Source organism: Neoarius graeffei, chromosome 18 (assembly GCF_027579695.1).
Source record: "Neoarius graeffei isolate fNeoGra1 chromosome 18, fNeoGra1.pri, whole genome shotgun sequence".
Classification (NCBI taxonomy): Eukaryota; Metazoa; Chordata; class Actinopteri; order Siluriformes; family Ariidae; genus Neoarius; species Neoarius graeffei.
In genome coordinates this window covers 53447995-53463126 of record NC_083586.1, presented here as the reverse complement: position 1 = coordinate 53463126, position 15132 = coordinate 53447995, and the positions used below count along the sequence as shown (strand labels likewise).

The following is a 15132-nucleotide window of genomic DNA, read 5'->3' as shown; positions in this document are numbered from 1 at the left end:
TGCTACCCACAATGCACTGCAGTAGTTTGCGTCAAAACTACGTACAACCAAGTGGATGCAGACTTTATTATTATTATTATTATTACAAATTATAAACGCAGCACCAAAAAAATTAAGACATAATTACTTAATTATTTATATTTAATAATGTAAATAATTCAGTTAGAAGGTAAGAGTCCTAGAAGTTTCTTTGTCTCATCTCATTATCTCTAGCCGCTTTATCCTGTTCTACAGGGTTGCAGGCAAGCTGGAGCCTATCCCAGCTGACTACGGGCGAAAGGCGGGGTACACCCTGGACAAGTCGCCAGGTCATCACAGGGCCGATACATAGACACAGACAACCATTCACACTCACGGTCAATTTAGAGTCACCAGTTAACCTAACCTGCATGTCTTTGGACTGTGGGGGAAACCGGAGCACCCGGAGGAAACCCACGCGGACACGGGGAGAACATGCAAACTCCGCACAGAAGGGCCCTCGCCGGCAACGGGGCTCGAACCCGGACCTTCTTGCTGTGAGGCGACAGCGCTAACCACTACACCACCGTGCCGCCCCTTTATTATTATTATTATTATAAATTATAAACGCCTCGTCTCGTCTTCTTCTGCTTTATCCGGGGCCGGGTCGCGGAGCCAGCAGTCTGAGCATGGAAGCCCAAACTTCCCTTTCCCCAGACACCTCGGCCAGCTCCTCGGGAAGAACACCGAGGTGTTCCCAGGCCAGCTGAGAGACATAGTCCCTCCACCGTGTCCTGGGTCTTCCCCGGGGCCTCCTCCTGGGGGGACATGCCTGGAACACCTCCCCAGGGAGGCATCCAGGAGGCATCCGAAAAAGATGCCCGCGCCACCTCAGCTGATTCGTCTCGATGTGGAGGAGCAGCGGCTCTACTCCGAGCTCCTCCCGAGTGACTGTGCTTCTCACCCTATCTCTAAGGGAGCGCCCAGCCACCCTGCGAAGGAAACTCATTTCGGCCGCTTGTATCTGTGATCTTGTTCTTTCAGTCATTACCCAAAGCTCATGACCATAGGTGAGAGTCAGAACGTAGATTGACCGGTGAATTGAGAGCTTCGCCTTTTGGCTCAGCTCCTTCTTCACCACGACGGACCGGTAAAGTGACCGCATCACTGCGGAGGCTGCACCGATCCGCCTGTCGATCTCACACTCCATCCTTCCCTCACTTGTGAACAAGATCTCGAGATACTTAAACTCCTCCACTTGAGGCAGGAATTCTCCACCAACCTGGAGAGGGCAAGCCACCCTTTTCCGGTCGAGAACCATGGCCTCAGACTTGGAGGTGCTGATTCTCATCCCAGCCGCTTCACACTCGACTGCAAACCACCCCAGTGCATGCTGAAGGTCCTGGTTTGAAGACGCCAGCAGGACAACATCATCCGCAAAAAGCAGAGATGAAATCCTGTGGTTCCCAAACAGGATTCCTTCCGGCCCCTGGCTGCGCCTAGAAATTCTGTCCATAAAAATTATGAACAGAACCGGTGACAAAGGGCAGCCCTGCTGGAGTCCAACATGCACTGGGAACAGGTCTGACTTACTGCCGGCAATGCGAACCAGACTCCTGCTACATTTGTACAGGGACCGGACAGCCCTTAGCAAAGAGCCCCGAACCCCATACTCCCGAAGCACCCCCCACAGAATACCACGAGGGACACGGTCGAATGCCTTCTCCAGATTCACAAAGCACATGTGGACTGGTTGGGCAAACTCCCATGAACCCTCGAGCATCCTATGAAGGGTATAGAGCTGGTCCAGTGTTCCGCGACCAGGATGAAAACTGCATTGTTCCTCCTGGATCCGAGGTTCAACTATTGGTCGAATTCTCCTCTTCAGTACCCTGGAGTAAACCTTCCCTGGGAGGCTGAGAAGTGTGATTCCCCTATAATTGGAGCACACTCTCCGGTCCCCTTTCTTAAAAAGAGGGACCACCACCCCAGTCTGCCACTCCAGAGGCACTGTCCCCGACTGCCACGCAATGTTGCAGAGGCGTGTCAACCAAGACAGCCCCACAACATCCAGAGACTTGAGATACTCAGGGTGGATCTCATCCACCCCCAGTGCCTTGCCACCGAGGAGCTTGCAAACCACCTCAGTGACTTCGGCTTGGGTAATGGACGAGTCCACCTCTGAGTCATCAGCCTCAGTCTCCTCAATGGAAGGACATGATGGTGGGATTGAGATCCTCAAAGTATTCCTTCCACCGCCCAACAATGTCCCCAGTCGAGGTCAACAGCTCCCCACCCGCACTGTAAACAGTGTTGGCAGAGTACTGCTTCCCCCTCCTGAGGCGCCGGACGGTTTGCCAGAATTTCTTCGAGGCCGACCAATAGTCCTTCTCCATGGCCTCCCCAAACTCCTCCCAGTTCCGAGTTTTTGCCTCCGCAACTACTCGAGCTGCGGCACGCCTGGCCTGCCGATACCCGTCAGCTGCCTCAGGAGTCCCGGAGGTCAACATGGCCCGATAGGACTCCTTCTTCAGCTTGACGGCATCCCTTACTTCTGGTGTCCACCACTGGGTTCGGGGATTGCCGCCACAACAGGCACCGGAGACCTTGCGGCCACAGCTCCGAACAGCTGCGTCCACAATGGAGGTAGAGAACATGGTCCACTCAGACTCAATGTCCCCCGCCTCCCTCGGAAGCTGGGAAAAGCTCTCCCGGAGGTGGGAATTAAAGACCCCCCCCAACAGAGTGCTCGGCCTGACGTTCCCAGCAGACCCTCACCATACGTTTGGGCCTGCCAGGTCTGTCCGGCTTCCTCCTCCGCCATCGGATCCAACTCACCACCAGGTGGTGATCAGTTGACAGCTCAGCCCCTCTCTTCACCCGAGTGTCCAAGACATAGGGCCGGAGATCAGATGAAACGACAACAAAGTCTATCATCGACCTAAGGTGTCCTGGTGCCACGTGCACTTATGGACACCCCTATGCTCGAACATGGTGTTCGTTATGGACAAACTGTGACTAGCACAGAAGTCCAATAACAAAACACCACTCAGGTTCAGATCGGGGAGGCCGTTCCTCCCAATCACGCCCCTCCAGGTGTCACTGTCATCACCCACGTGAGCATTGAAGTCCCCCAGTAGCACAATGGAGTCCCCAGTCTGAGCACCCCTCAGTACCTCTCCCAAGGACTCCAAGAAGGCCGGATACTCTATACTGCTATTTGGCCCGTAGGCACAAACAACAGCAAGAGCCCTCTCCCCAGTCCGAAGGTGCAGAGAGGCGACCCTCTCATTCACTGGGGTAAACTCCAACACATGGCGGCTGAGCTGGGGAGCTATAAGCAAGCCCACAGCAGCCCGCCGCCACTCACCATGGGCGACTCCAGAGAAGTGGAGAGTCCAGCCCCTCTCGAGGAGCTGGGTTGCAGAGCCCAAGCTGTGCATGGAGGTAAGCCCGACTATCTCTCGCCAGCACCTCTCAACCTCCCGCACAAGCTCAGGCTCTTTCCCCCCAGCGAAGTGACATTCCATGTCCCAACAGCTAGCCGCTGTGTCCGGGGATAAGGTCGTCGAGGCCCCTGCCTTCGACTGCCGCCCAATCCACACTGCAACAGCCCCCTACTGCTACCTCTGTGGGTGGTGAACCCACAGGAGAATTATAAACGCAGCACCAAAAAATACTTAAGACATAATTACTTAATTATTTATACTTAATAGTGTAAATAATTCAGTTAGAAGGTAAGAGTCCTAGAAGTTTCTCATCTCATTATCTCTAGCCGCTTTATCCTGTTCTACAGGGTCACAGGCAAGCTGGAGCCTATCCCAGCTGACTATGGGCGAAAGGAAGGGTACATCCTGGACAAGTCGCCAGGTCATCACAGGGCTGACACATAGACACAGAAAACCATTCACACTCACACCTACGGTCAATTTAGAGTCACCAGTTAACCTAACCTGCATGTCTTTGGACTGTGGGGGAAACTGGAGCACCCAGACGAAACCCATGCGGACACGGGGAGAACATGCAAACTCCACACAGAAAGGCCCTCGCCGGCCATGGGGCTCGAACCCAGGACCTTCTTGCTGTGAGGCGACAGCACTAACCACTACACCACCGTGCCGCCCACCCTAGAAGTTTCTTTATTATTATTATTACTATTATTATTATAATAAACGCAGCACCAAAAAAAACTTAAGACATAATTACTTAATTATTTTTACTGAATACTGTAAATAATTCAGTTAGAAGGTAAGAGTCCTAGAAGTTTCTTTATTATTATTATTATTATTATTATTATTATTATTATTATTATTATTCATAATAATATACACACACACACACATACAGTGCTCAGCATAAATGAATACACCCCCTTTGAAAAGTAACGTTTTAAACAATATCTCAATGAACACAAACAATTTCCAAAATGTTGAAAAGACAAAGTTTAATATAACATCTGTTTAACTTATAACATGAAAGTAAGGTTAATAATATAACTTAGATTACACATTTTTCAGTTTGACTCAAATTAGGGTGGTGCAAAAATGAGTACACCCCACAACAAAAATTACTACATCTAGTACTTTGTATGGCCTCCATGATTTTTAATGACAGCACCAAGTCTTCTAGGCATGGAATGAACAAGTTGGCGACATTTTGCAACATCAATCTTTTCCCATTCTTCAACAATGACCTCTTTTAGTGACTGGATGCTGGATGGAGAGTGATGCTCAAATTGTCAAAGAAAAATGAAAATACAAAGAAAAATGCATGGTGCCTACAGTGAAACATGGTGGTGGCAGTGTCCTTATGTGGGGCTGCATGAGTGCTGCTGGTGTCGGGGAGCTGCATTTCATTGATGGTATCATGAATTCACAGATGTACTGCTCTATACTGAAAGAGAAGATGCTACCATCACTCCGTGCCCTTGGTCGTCGTGTACTTTTCCAAAATGACAATGATCCTAAACACACATCTAAGGCCACTGTTGGATTTCTGAAGAAGAACAGGGTGAAAGGGATTCAGTGGCCAAGTATGTCTCCTGATCTGAACCCAATCGAACACCTATGGGGAATTCTGAAGAGAAAAGTTGAGCATCACTCTCCATCCAGCATCCAGTCACTAAAAGAGGTCATTGTTGAAGAATGGAAAAAGATTGATGTTGCAAAATGTCACCAACTTGTTCATTCCATGCCTAGAAGACTTGGTGCTGTCATTAAAAATCATGGAGGCCATACAAAGTACTAGATTTAGTAATATTTGTTGTGCAGTGTATTCATTTTTGCACTACTCTAATTTGAGCAAAACTGAAAAAAAAATGTGTAATCTAAGTTATATTATTAACCTTACTTTCACGTTATAAGTTAAACAGATGTGATATTAAGCTTTGACTTGTCAACATTATGGAAATTGTTTATGGTCATTGAGATATTGTTTAAAATGTTACTTTTCAAAGGGGGTGTACTCATTTACGATGAGCACTATATATATGGGCGGCACGGTGGTGTAGTGGTTAGCGCTGTCGCCTCACAGCAAGAAGGTCTGGGTTCGAGTCCCATGGCCGGCGAGGGCCTTTCTGTGTGGAGTTTGCATGTTCTGTCTGTGCGGGTTTCCTCCGGGTGCTCCGGTTTCCCCCACAGTCCAAAGACAGGCAGGTTAGGTTAACTGGTGACTCTAAATTGACAGTAGGTGTGAATGTGAGTGTGAATGGTTGTCTGTATCTATGTGTCAGCCCTGTGATGACCCGGCGACTTGTCCAGGGTGTACCCCGCCTTTCGCCCGTAGTCAGCTGGGATAGGCTCCAGCTTGCCTGGGACCCTGTAGAACAGGATAAAGCGGCGAGAGATAGATAATGAGATGAGATATAGAGATACACTATATTGCCAAAAGTATTTGCTCACCTGCCTTTACTCACATATGAGCTTAAGTGACATCCCATTCCTAATCCATAGGGTTCAATATGACGTCAGTCCATCCTTTGCAGCTAGAACAGCTTCAACTCTTCTGGGAAGGCTGTCCACAAGGTTTAGGAGTGTGTTTATGGGAATTTTTGACCATTCTTCCAGAAGCGCATTTGTGAGGTCACACACTGATGTTGGACGAGGAGGCCTGGTTCTCAGTCTCTGCTCTAATTCATCCCAAAGGTGTTCTATCGGGTTGAGGTCAGGACTCTGTGCAGGCCAGTCAAGTTCATCCACACCAGACTCTGTCATCCATGTCTTTATGGACCTTGCTTTGTGGACTGGTGTACAGTCATGTTGGAAGAGGAAGGGGCCAGCTCCTCATCTCATCTCATTATCTCTAGCCACTTTATCCTGTTCTACAGGGTCGCAGGCAAGCTGGAGCCTATCCCAGCTGACTACGGGCGAAAGGCGGGGTACACCCTGGACAAGTCGCCAGGTCATCACAGGGCTGACACAGACAATCATTCACACTCACACCTACAGTCAATTAAGAGTCACCAGTTAACCTAACCTGCATGTCTTTGGACTGTGGGGGAAACCGGAGCACCCAGAGGAAACCCATGGGGAGAACATGCAAACTCCACACAGAAAGGCCCTCATCGACCACGGGGCTCGAACCCAGACCTTCTTGCTGTGAAGCGACAGCCCTAACCACTACACCACCATGCCAGGGCCAGCTCCAAACTGTAAAAACAGTCTGCATGCCTAGGTGCTTGATTTTATACACCTGTGGCCATGGAAGTGATTGGAACACCTGATTCCGATAATTTGGATGGGTGAGCAAATACTTTTGGCAATATAGTGTAATATATAAACCTAGCCAGACATAGAATTACATTCCTAGAGAGTTCATCATTCTTGTTTTTGCAAGATCATACCAAATGTTAAATTGTCTCTCGAAATAAAATCTGGAAATGATGTTGAGACTTTTTGTTTTGTCTATTTGTGATGTTATTTGAACCAATTTATGTGTGTGTGTGTGTGTGTGTGTGTGTATATATATATATATATATATATATATATATATGTATGTATATATATATATATATATATATATATATATATATATATATATATATATATATATATATGAGTGTTTAGTCTACGTCTAGTTCATATCTAGAGTGTTTATACTGTTTATATTGTCTGAGTGTTTAGTCTGTGTGTAGTTCTTATTTAGTGTTTACACTGTTTATATTGTCTGAGTGTTTAGTCTGTGTGTACAGTGGTGCTTGAAAGATTGTGAACCCTTTAGAATTTTCTATCTTTCTGCATAAATATGACCTAAAACTTCATCAGATTTTCACACAAATCCTAAAAGTAGATAAAGAGAAACCAGTTAAACAAATGAGACAAAAAATATTATACTTAGTCATTTATTTATTGAGGAAAATGATCCAATATTACGTATCTGTGAGTGGCAAAAGTATGTGAACCTCTAGGATTAGCAGTAAATTTGAAGGTGAAAGTAGAGTCAGGTGTTTTTAATCAAGGGATGGTAATCAGGTGTGAGTGGGCACCCTGTTTTATTTAAAGAACAGGGATCTATCAAAGTCTGATCTTCACAACACATGTTTGTGGAAGTGTATCATGGCACAAACAAAGGAGATTTCTGAGGACCTCAGAAAAAGCATTGTTGATGCTCATAAGGTTGGAGGAGGTTACAAAACCATCTCTAAAGTGTTTGGACTCCACCAATCCACAGTCAGACAGATTGTATATAAATGGAGGAAATTCAAGACCATTGTTACCCTCCCCAGGAGTGGTCCACCAACAAAGATCACTCCAAGAGCAAGGCGTGTAATAGTCGGCAAGGTCACAAAGGACCCCAAGGTAACTTCTAAGCAACTGAAGGCTTCTCTCACATTGGCTAATGTTAATGTTCATGAGTCCACCATCAGGAGAACACTGAACAACAATGGTGTGCATGGCAGGGTTGCAAGGAGAAAGCCACTGCTTTCCAAAAAGAACACTGCTGCTCCTTTGCAGTTTGCTAAAGATCACATGGACAAGCCAGAATTCTATTGGAAAAATGTTTTGCGGACGGATGAGACCAAAATAGAACTTTTTGGTTTAAATGATGAGCATTAAGTTTGAAGAAAGGAAAACACTGCATTCCAGCATAAGAATCTTATCCCATCTGTGAAACATGGTGGTGGTAGTATCATGGTTTGGGCCTGTTTTGCTGCATCTGGGCCAGGATGGCTTGTCATTATTGATGGAACAATGAATTCTGAATTATACCAGCGAATTCTAAAAGAAAATGTCAGGACATCTGTCCATGAACTGAATCTCAAGAGAAGGTGGGTCATGCAGCAAGACAACGACCCTAAGCACACAAGTCTCATCTCATCTCATTATCTGTGGCCGCTTTATCCTGTTCTACAGGGTCGCAGGCAAGCTGGAGCCTATCCCAGCTGACTACGGGCGAAAGGCGGGGTACACCCTAGACAAGTTGCCAGGTCATCACAGGGCTGACACATAGACACAGACAACCATTCACACTCACATTCACACCTATGGTCAATTTTAGAGTCGCCAGTTAACCTAACCTGCATGTCTTTGGACTGTGGGGGAAACCAGAGCACCCGGAGGAAACCCACGTGGACACAGGGAGAACATGCAAACTCCACACAGAAAGGCCCTCACCGGCCACGGGGCTCGAACCCGGACCTTCTTGCTGTGAGGCGACAGTGCTAACCGCTACACCACCGTGCCGCCCAGCACACAAGTCATTCTACCAAAGAATGGTTAAAGAAGAATAAAGTTAATGTTTTGGAATGGCCAAGTCAAAGTCCTGACCTTAATCCGATCGAAATGTTGTGGAAGGACCTGAAGTGAGGAGTTCATATGAGGAAACCCACCAACATCCCAGAGTTGAAGCTATTCTGTATGGAAGAACTGGCTAAAATTCCTCCAAGCCGGTGTGCAGGACTGATCAACAGTTACTGGAAACATTTAGTTGCAGTTATTGCTGCACAAGGGGGTCACACCAGATACTGAAAGCAAAGGTTCACATACTTTTGCCACTCACAGATATGTAATACTGGATCATTTTCCTCAATAAATAAATGACCAAGTATAATATTTTTGTCTCCATTTGTTTAACTGGGTTCTCTTTATCTACTTTCAGGACTTGTGTGAAAATCTGATGATGTTTTAGGTCATATTTATGCAGAAATATATAGAAAATTCTAAAGGGTTCACAAACTTTTAAGCACCACTGTAGTTCTTATTTAGTGTTTACACTGTTTATATTGTTTGTCTGAGTGTTTAGTCTATGTCTTGTTCTTATCTAGAGTGTTTATACTGTTTATATATATATTTTTTTTCAATTATTTTATTTTTATTATTGCATTGCCTGTTTGCACCGTGGGTCAGAGAGGACTGGTATTTCATCTGTGCTGTATGTCGAGCATGTATAGCATATTTAACAATAAACTTAACTTGACTTTTAAGATGCAGTCAGACATCTGTTGTAGAAAGGCTGCTGGAAGTAAGTTCTTCGGTGTTATCCAATCACGTTACGAGTTTCCGCGCACGCGCAGTATAAGCACGAACGAACACGCTCGCCCCTCCCCTTCCTCGCCTTCGAGAAAGTTCGGCAGCGCTTCGTGTCGAGCTCGTGAGTGTTCGCGCGCGCTCGACGCTTTCCGGGCGTTCCCGATAGCGGGTCGTGCCGCAGTTTCGTCCTCACTCGCGTTGTTGTTGTCTGCGGTGACGCGGCGGAGGTGTACCCTGACGCGGGCTCTTACGTGTCGGACTGAATAAAAAGTGGAGCTCCGGAGGCCCGGGAGTGACGCGAGAACACAGAGAGCGAGTAAGCGAGTCCGTGACCGGGTAAGGAGGAGATACGCAACGCAAATAAAACGCGCGTCTAGTTTTCAGCCATGGCGTTTCCTCACACAAAGCGATCATGGCGGCGGCGGGCATGTTGTTGTTTCTTCAGCACAAGCTACACCGAGCCACTTTCACTCAATGAGTCATACTGAGTCGGGGGAAGCACAGGGGAAGCAAATGGGCGCTTAGAAATAGAAATGTGTTCAGAACACACGACAGTGAAGCTGAGCTGTGGAGACGAAAAGCGATCAAACCGCTAGCCTAGCCACAGGAAAAACGCTTTCCAGCGCGCGCACAAGCCTGCAGTCTTAGCAGCCTAGCTGCAGTGGCTAACCGGGAGGGCTGTCTGTAGAGTTATATAGCATTAGCCTGCTAACAAGCCATCACAGGACATTTCAGCCTGCGCTTCTTCTCTTTAACTGCATTTTTACTGACCGATCTGGGAATTACAACCTGAAATATTCTCCATTCAGGTCCAGAAAAAAACCCCCACCAACGTTTTCACCATGAAACGAATCATGTATATGAATTCGCAATGAATCGCTCACATTCTTTTCATAAAACACGATTATACTTTTGCACATTTGTGTTTATCAAGTGTCATTTTTGATTTCTTACTGAGAAACCGTCCAAAGCAACTCAAGCGATTCTTTTAGAATGATTCTTTGAATCGAATCAGGCGAGCCGACTCTCAAACACGAAAAAACACATTTATCTAATTGAGTTGTGCTTATTTTTTTTTTTTATTTAATGTCTAATTTGCATTCCGGATACCTGCCTTAATTACATTTGATTAACTACAGTAATCAATATACGCTTTGTAGTAACTAATTGTAAATGTTAGCACTAGGTACATTTTAATATTTATATATATGAGTGATGAGTGATTCCACGCTTATGGGTACTGAAATGGGGACATGAACTTATTTTTAAAAATTCACCTAAAACCATTTCTTTTTTTTTTACCATCAGGTCACAAAACATGTAATCTTTAATGAATGATATGTTAAAAGATAACTTTAATTTTCTGAGATGTAATAAAAACATATTTATATGCCAAAGTCAGAACGTAACAGAAGTGTTGTGGACATATATATTCTCAATTTTAACAATGAAGAATTACTTTTTGAAACATAGGAAGGTGATGTTTTAGCAAATATAATTAATAAACATGTGTAGTAGAATAAACATACACATTCTTTCAATAAGATTAACATGGTATATAGCTAGATTGTAATTAATTTGTAAGATGGACAATCGTAACAGAAGTAATGGAACAGACATCATTTTGGAACTCATAGGCTTGACTTTGGCATATAAATATGTTTTTATTACATCTCAGAAAATTAAAGTTATCTTTTAACATATCATTCATTAAAGATTACATGTTTTGTGACCTGATGGTAAAAAAAAGAAATGGTTTTAGGTGAATAAGTTCATGGTCCCCATTTCAGTACCCATAAGCGTGGAATCACTCATATATATATATATATATATATATATATATATATATATATATATATATATATATATATATATTAAAAAAACAGCCCAACTTCAAAGTAGATATATGTTACACAGACAAAACATGTAATTTCCTCTATTGGTTCGTTGTATTTATTTTGTACAGTGTTTGAGAATGCATATTCAAATCAAATGAATCAAAAGTCGCGCACCGATTCACTTAAACGAGTAGTTCGGAGGAGTCGATTCTTCAGAGTGAATCCTAATCCTTGCTGTTTGTGTATGCGGAAGTAAAAAGGCGCCAAAAGGCATCAGAAATCTTGATGGTTGGACTGATTGAATGAATGATGCAGTGCAAAAACACCCAACAAACACACTTCCAGAATAATAAACCCTTATTAATGGAGTATAACGTGCTACATTTTGAACCATGTTAACTGCAATTATGATAAATCCCTTTGGAGTCACATTATAATAGTTAACTTTTTTTTTCTAGACATATTAGTTAGATATGGCATTGATCGCGACCAAGAGTCCATCTGAAACCCATACAGATCACCACCAAGCATTTTAATACCCCAGACAATGAATATATGCTGCACTAGATTTGGGCCAAAGGTACCGTTGCATCTTCACAAGATCTGTATCTCAGAGCTGACCTCGTGTCACAACAGCCCAATACCTGAAATGATTACCAGATCTGCACCAAAGCAGGTTCAGGACATATTCACACGACATACGGTTGCCTTGTGCCGTACCCGAGTACGACTGTCCCCACTCCCCTGATGATCTGTGCCAGAGGTCGCAAAAATACTCATTTTTTTACTTAAAGTGCATATTCTGGACCAATTTCGTGTTTTTTTTTTTTTAATATGAAAGTATGTCCCTTTACACACTCATCCAGAAGGGTAATTTTGCACAAGGCCATCTGTCTACAGCAGAAAAAAATAAAACGCGTCTGGAAAAATCCCAAGGGAGTCTGGAGCCAGATTTGTCGTGACGTTATCTGCGGAAGCGCCAGCAGGCTGCGCGAGCTTTGCACGGTTTCAGTGCACAGCCTGTGTAGACCAAGCGCTCCCATTTCTCTCTCATTGTCCGGTCTTTTGGGAAACGATGAGTACTAATCCCATCAAGATTGGTGTTGCTACACCCTCCTACGATACATCTGTTAACCATTTTAATAATTACGCGATAACGTTGAAGAAATTTGCAGAAAACCATCAGGTCGTTTTCTCATAAACAAACCAGCGCTGACGTAGGATTCAGAGGGAGGCGTCCTGCAGATGATGTCACGAAAATCAATGTTTGCCGGGAAATCCAAATGCCAAGTTTTTTCAGAGGCGGACCAATTCGCCTCAAATGGCTTGATTTCAACTGAATTTTTCTGGTATTGCGCAAGGTTAAAAAAATTGCAGAGAATGCAGAATGTTACAGATATTTGACCAAAGTTTAATATAAAATAGAAGTACATTGATCTTGCTCCTGAATTTACCCATGATATGCACTTTAAGTAGAAGTCCAGATACTTGTGGGGGGGACTGATAAAAGTAGAAGTACTGACGTTTCTACTGGTTGCTTTGGTGCAAAGTTAGCTGAACCTCATGCAATATTGGTATAATATATGGTATATAATAATACTGTATAATATATTTGGCGGGTTGGAGTTTTTATCCATGAGTAGGCAAACCCACACTTTTTGTAATCAATTAATTAATAAAAGCTTTATTCAACAGATTCCACAAGGTGGCTCCTCTTCTACACCCTGTCCAAACAATCCACAGCAAAATTACAAGAAATAGAAACCAGAAAGAAATTAATTAAAGCTGTACTGCCTTTCAGATTTTCCCCTCGACACCCAATTATTTTTGTTTAGTGGACTGAAAGCTACTGAATTCGAATCACAGACTTCCAATATTATTCGCGTTTTAAAAAATTAGAACAGTTAATTAATTTAAGGCCACATGGGCCTAATTTCTCCAATATTTTTTCCTGCTTCACCATGATCCAATTCAAGATACTATGTCATGCATGACGTGGTGGATTTTCCCCATTGTGGGATAAAAATTTGAAACAGGAGAGAAAAATGGAGGATGCGAGTGTGCGAATGAAACGTGAAAGACTGATGACAGTAACGGAAAGCGAGAAGAAAAGACGTTATGTTATATACAAAGGAAAGGAAACGCAGGACCAAACTAATAAGTGTCAGCGAGCACCTCGGTGTGATCAGCTGTTAGAACCGTCAGTGCACGGTCAAAGGTAAACCTGCGCATGCGGACACGGACACACACGGACTTCATCCGTCTGCTTGACTGCACGAAGCGATCGATTTCATGCATGTTATTTGCTTTAATCCCTTCAAATTAAATAACTTCCCAGCCACAGAACTGCCTGATATTTTTTTTTTAGATATTACAGAAATAAACACGTATCACAGTGACCAAATTTTAGAGGAACTAAATTTGACCGATTTTATGAAATTGAAAGGCTGTCTGCTTTTAAATAACACGTGCACAAAAATGATATCAACAATTGAGGAGAAAAGATAGCAGGTGCACACTCAAGAAATCATTAAAAAAAAACAACAATAAAATTGCAATGTGGCAATTGCACAATGCTGCTACTTTGAAAAACCTATGAAATCATAAAGTTTAAGAAATTTGCATAGCAGCTGTAACATTACATAGGTAGCCTAATACTGTATATTATAAAACTTCAAAATTAACTTAGGAACTCACGATGTAGTAATCATGCAACACATCCCCAGAAAGAAAAATCATGAAACTGCAAGCTAAGGAAACCATGATGGGGTAATTACGTAACGTTTCTTTCGAAAAGCTTTCACATCAGAGTAAAATCAGTTAAATTAAGTCAATAAAAACGTGTCTTCCACATAAATTTATGAAGTTTTATTTTGGGCATACTGTCCATAAGGGACAGAATGGAAAATGTATTTACAAACATGAACAAACTCTTAAATACAGTAAATGCACTTTCTGTTGAGGTATTTCACCTGACGTCACAGGGTCACGTGACGCCCCGGTGTCCGCCATTTTGAACGTCAAGCTACATACTAACGCTGCAGACAGAGAGGGAGAACCAGCTTGAAAAAAAAACGTGTTACAGACACCTAGAATAGATTAATTTGTCAGTAAGCACTCTATAAATAACCATGGTGTTTGCTTGTTGTGCTGTGGGCTGCCACAACAGACAGGGACAGCGTGCAGGACGCTCCTTTTACCGGTTTCTAGTGATGGGAATTTCGGCTCTTTTGGCTCTTCTTACTATAAGGAGCCGGCTCTTTCGGCTCCCAAACGGCTCCTGAGATTTTATTTTTGATTTAATTGCTGCAATTAACTAGTTAATTAATTACATTATTATTTATATTTTATCAATAGGATGTTTTCCATTTTATTTTTTAGTTTTTGTAGCCATTGTAAAGCTTTGTAAAGTATAGCAGTGTAACAATGTTCTAGCTATAGAAATAAAACTTACTTACCAATTAATAAATTATTTTCTCACAAACATAATGCAAAACTGTGTTATATTACCAATATAAAATACACAGCTGATTTTCCCCTCCTCAGGTGCCTCACGGACTCCTCTCTCCTGCGCTCCACAGCTTTAAGCATTACACCAATTTTCGTATTTTCGCAGCTGTGAATGACATCAACCAAAAAAAGTAGGCGTACACCATGCTACTTTTTTTTACTTTGAATGGTAATAGACAACACAAAGACGCAATCGGACAGCAACTTTTTTTGTGAAAGTCTCTCTCTCTCTGAGGCACCTAAGGACAAAAAACTAATTCGGCTCCCCAACTCGGCTCCCACCAAAGAGCCGGCTCCCGTCGTTCACTTCAAAGAGCCGGCTCTTTGAACCGGATCGTTCGCGACCGACACATCACTAC

General features: G+C 43.6%; 1 protein-coding gene across 4 annotated transcripts in view; it reads left to right on the top strand.

Annotated features, from left to right (window-relative positions):
- Positions 1-9600: 9600 nt before the first annotated feature.
- The window catches only part of creb1a (cAMP responsive element binding protein 1a), a 58818-nt gene continuing 53286 nt past the window's right edge, over positions 9601-15132 (top strand). For 2 of the 4 annotated variants that reach the window (XM_060899001.1, XM_060899000.1), the window contains exon 1: positions 9603-9761. The gene's annotated coding sequence lies outside the window, so the exon portion shown is untranslated. Of the gene's footprint in view, positions 9762-15132 lie in introns of all 4 variants that reach the window. The other 2 variants (XM_060898998.1, XM_060898997.1) reach the window with 2 other exon arrangements.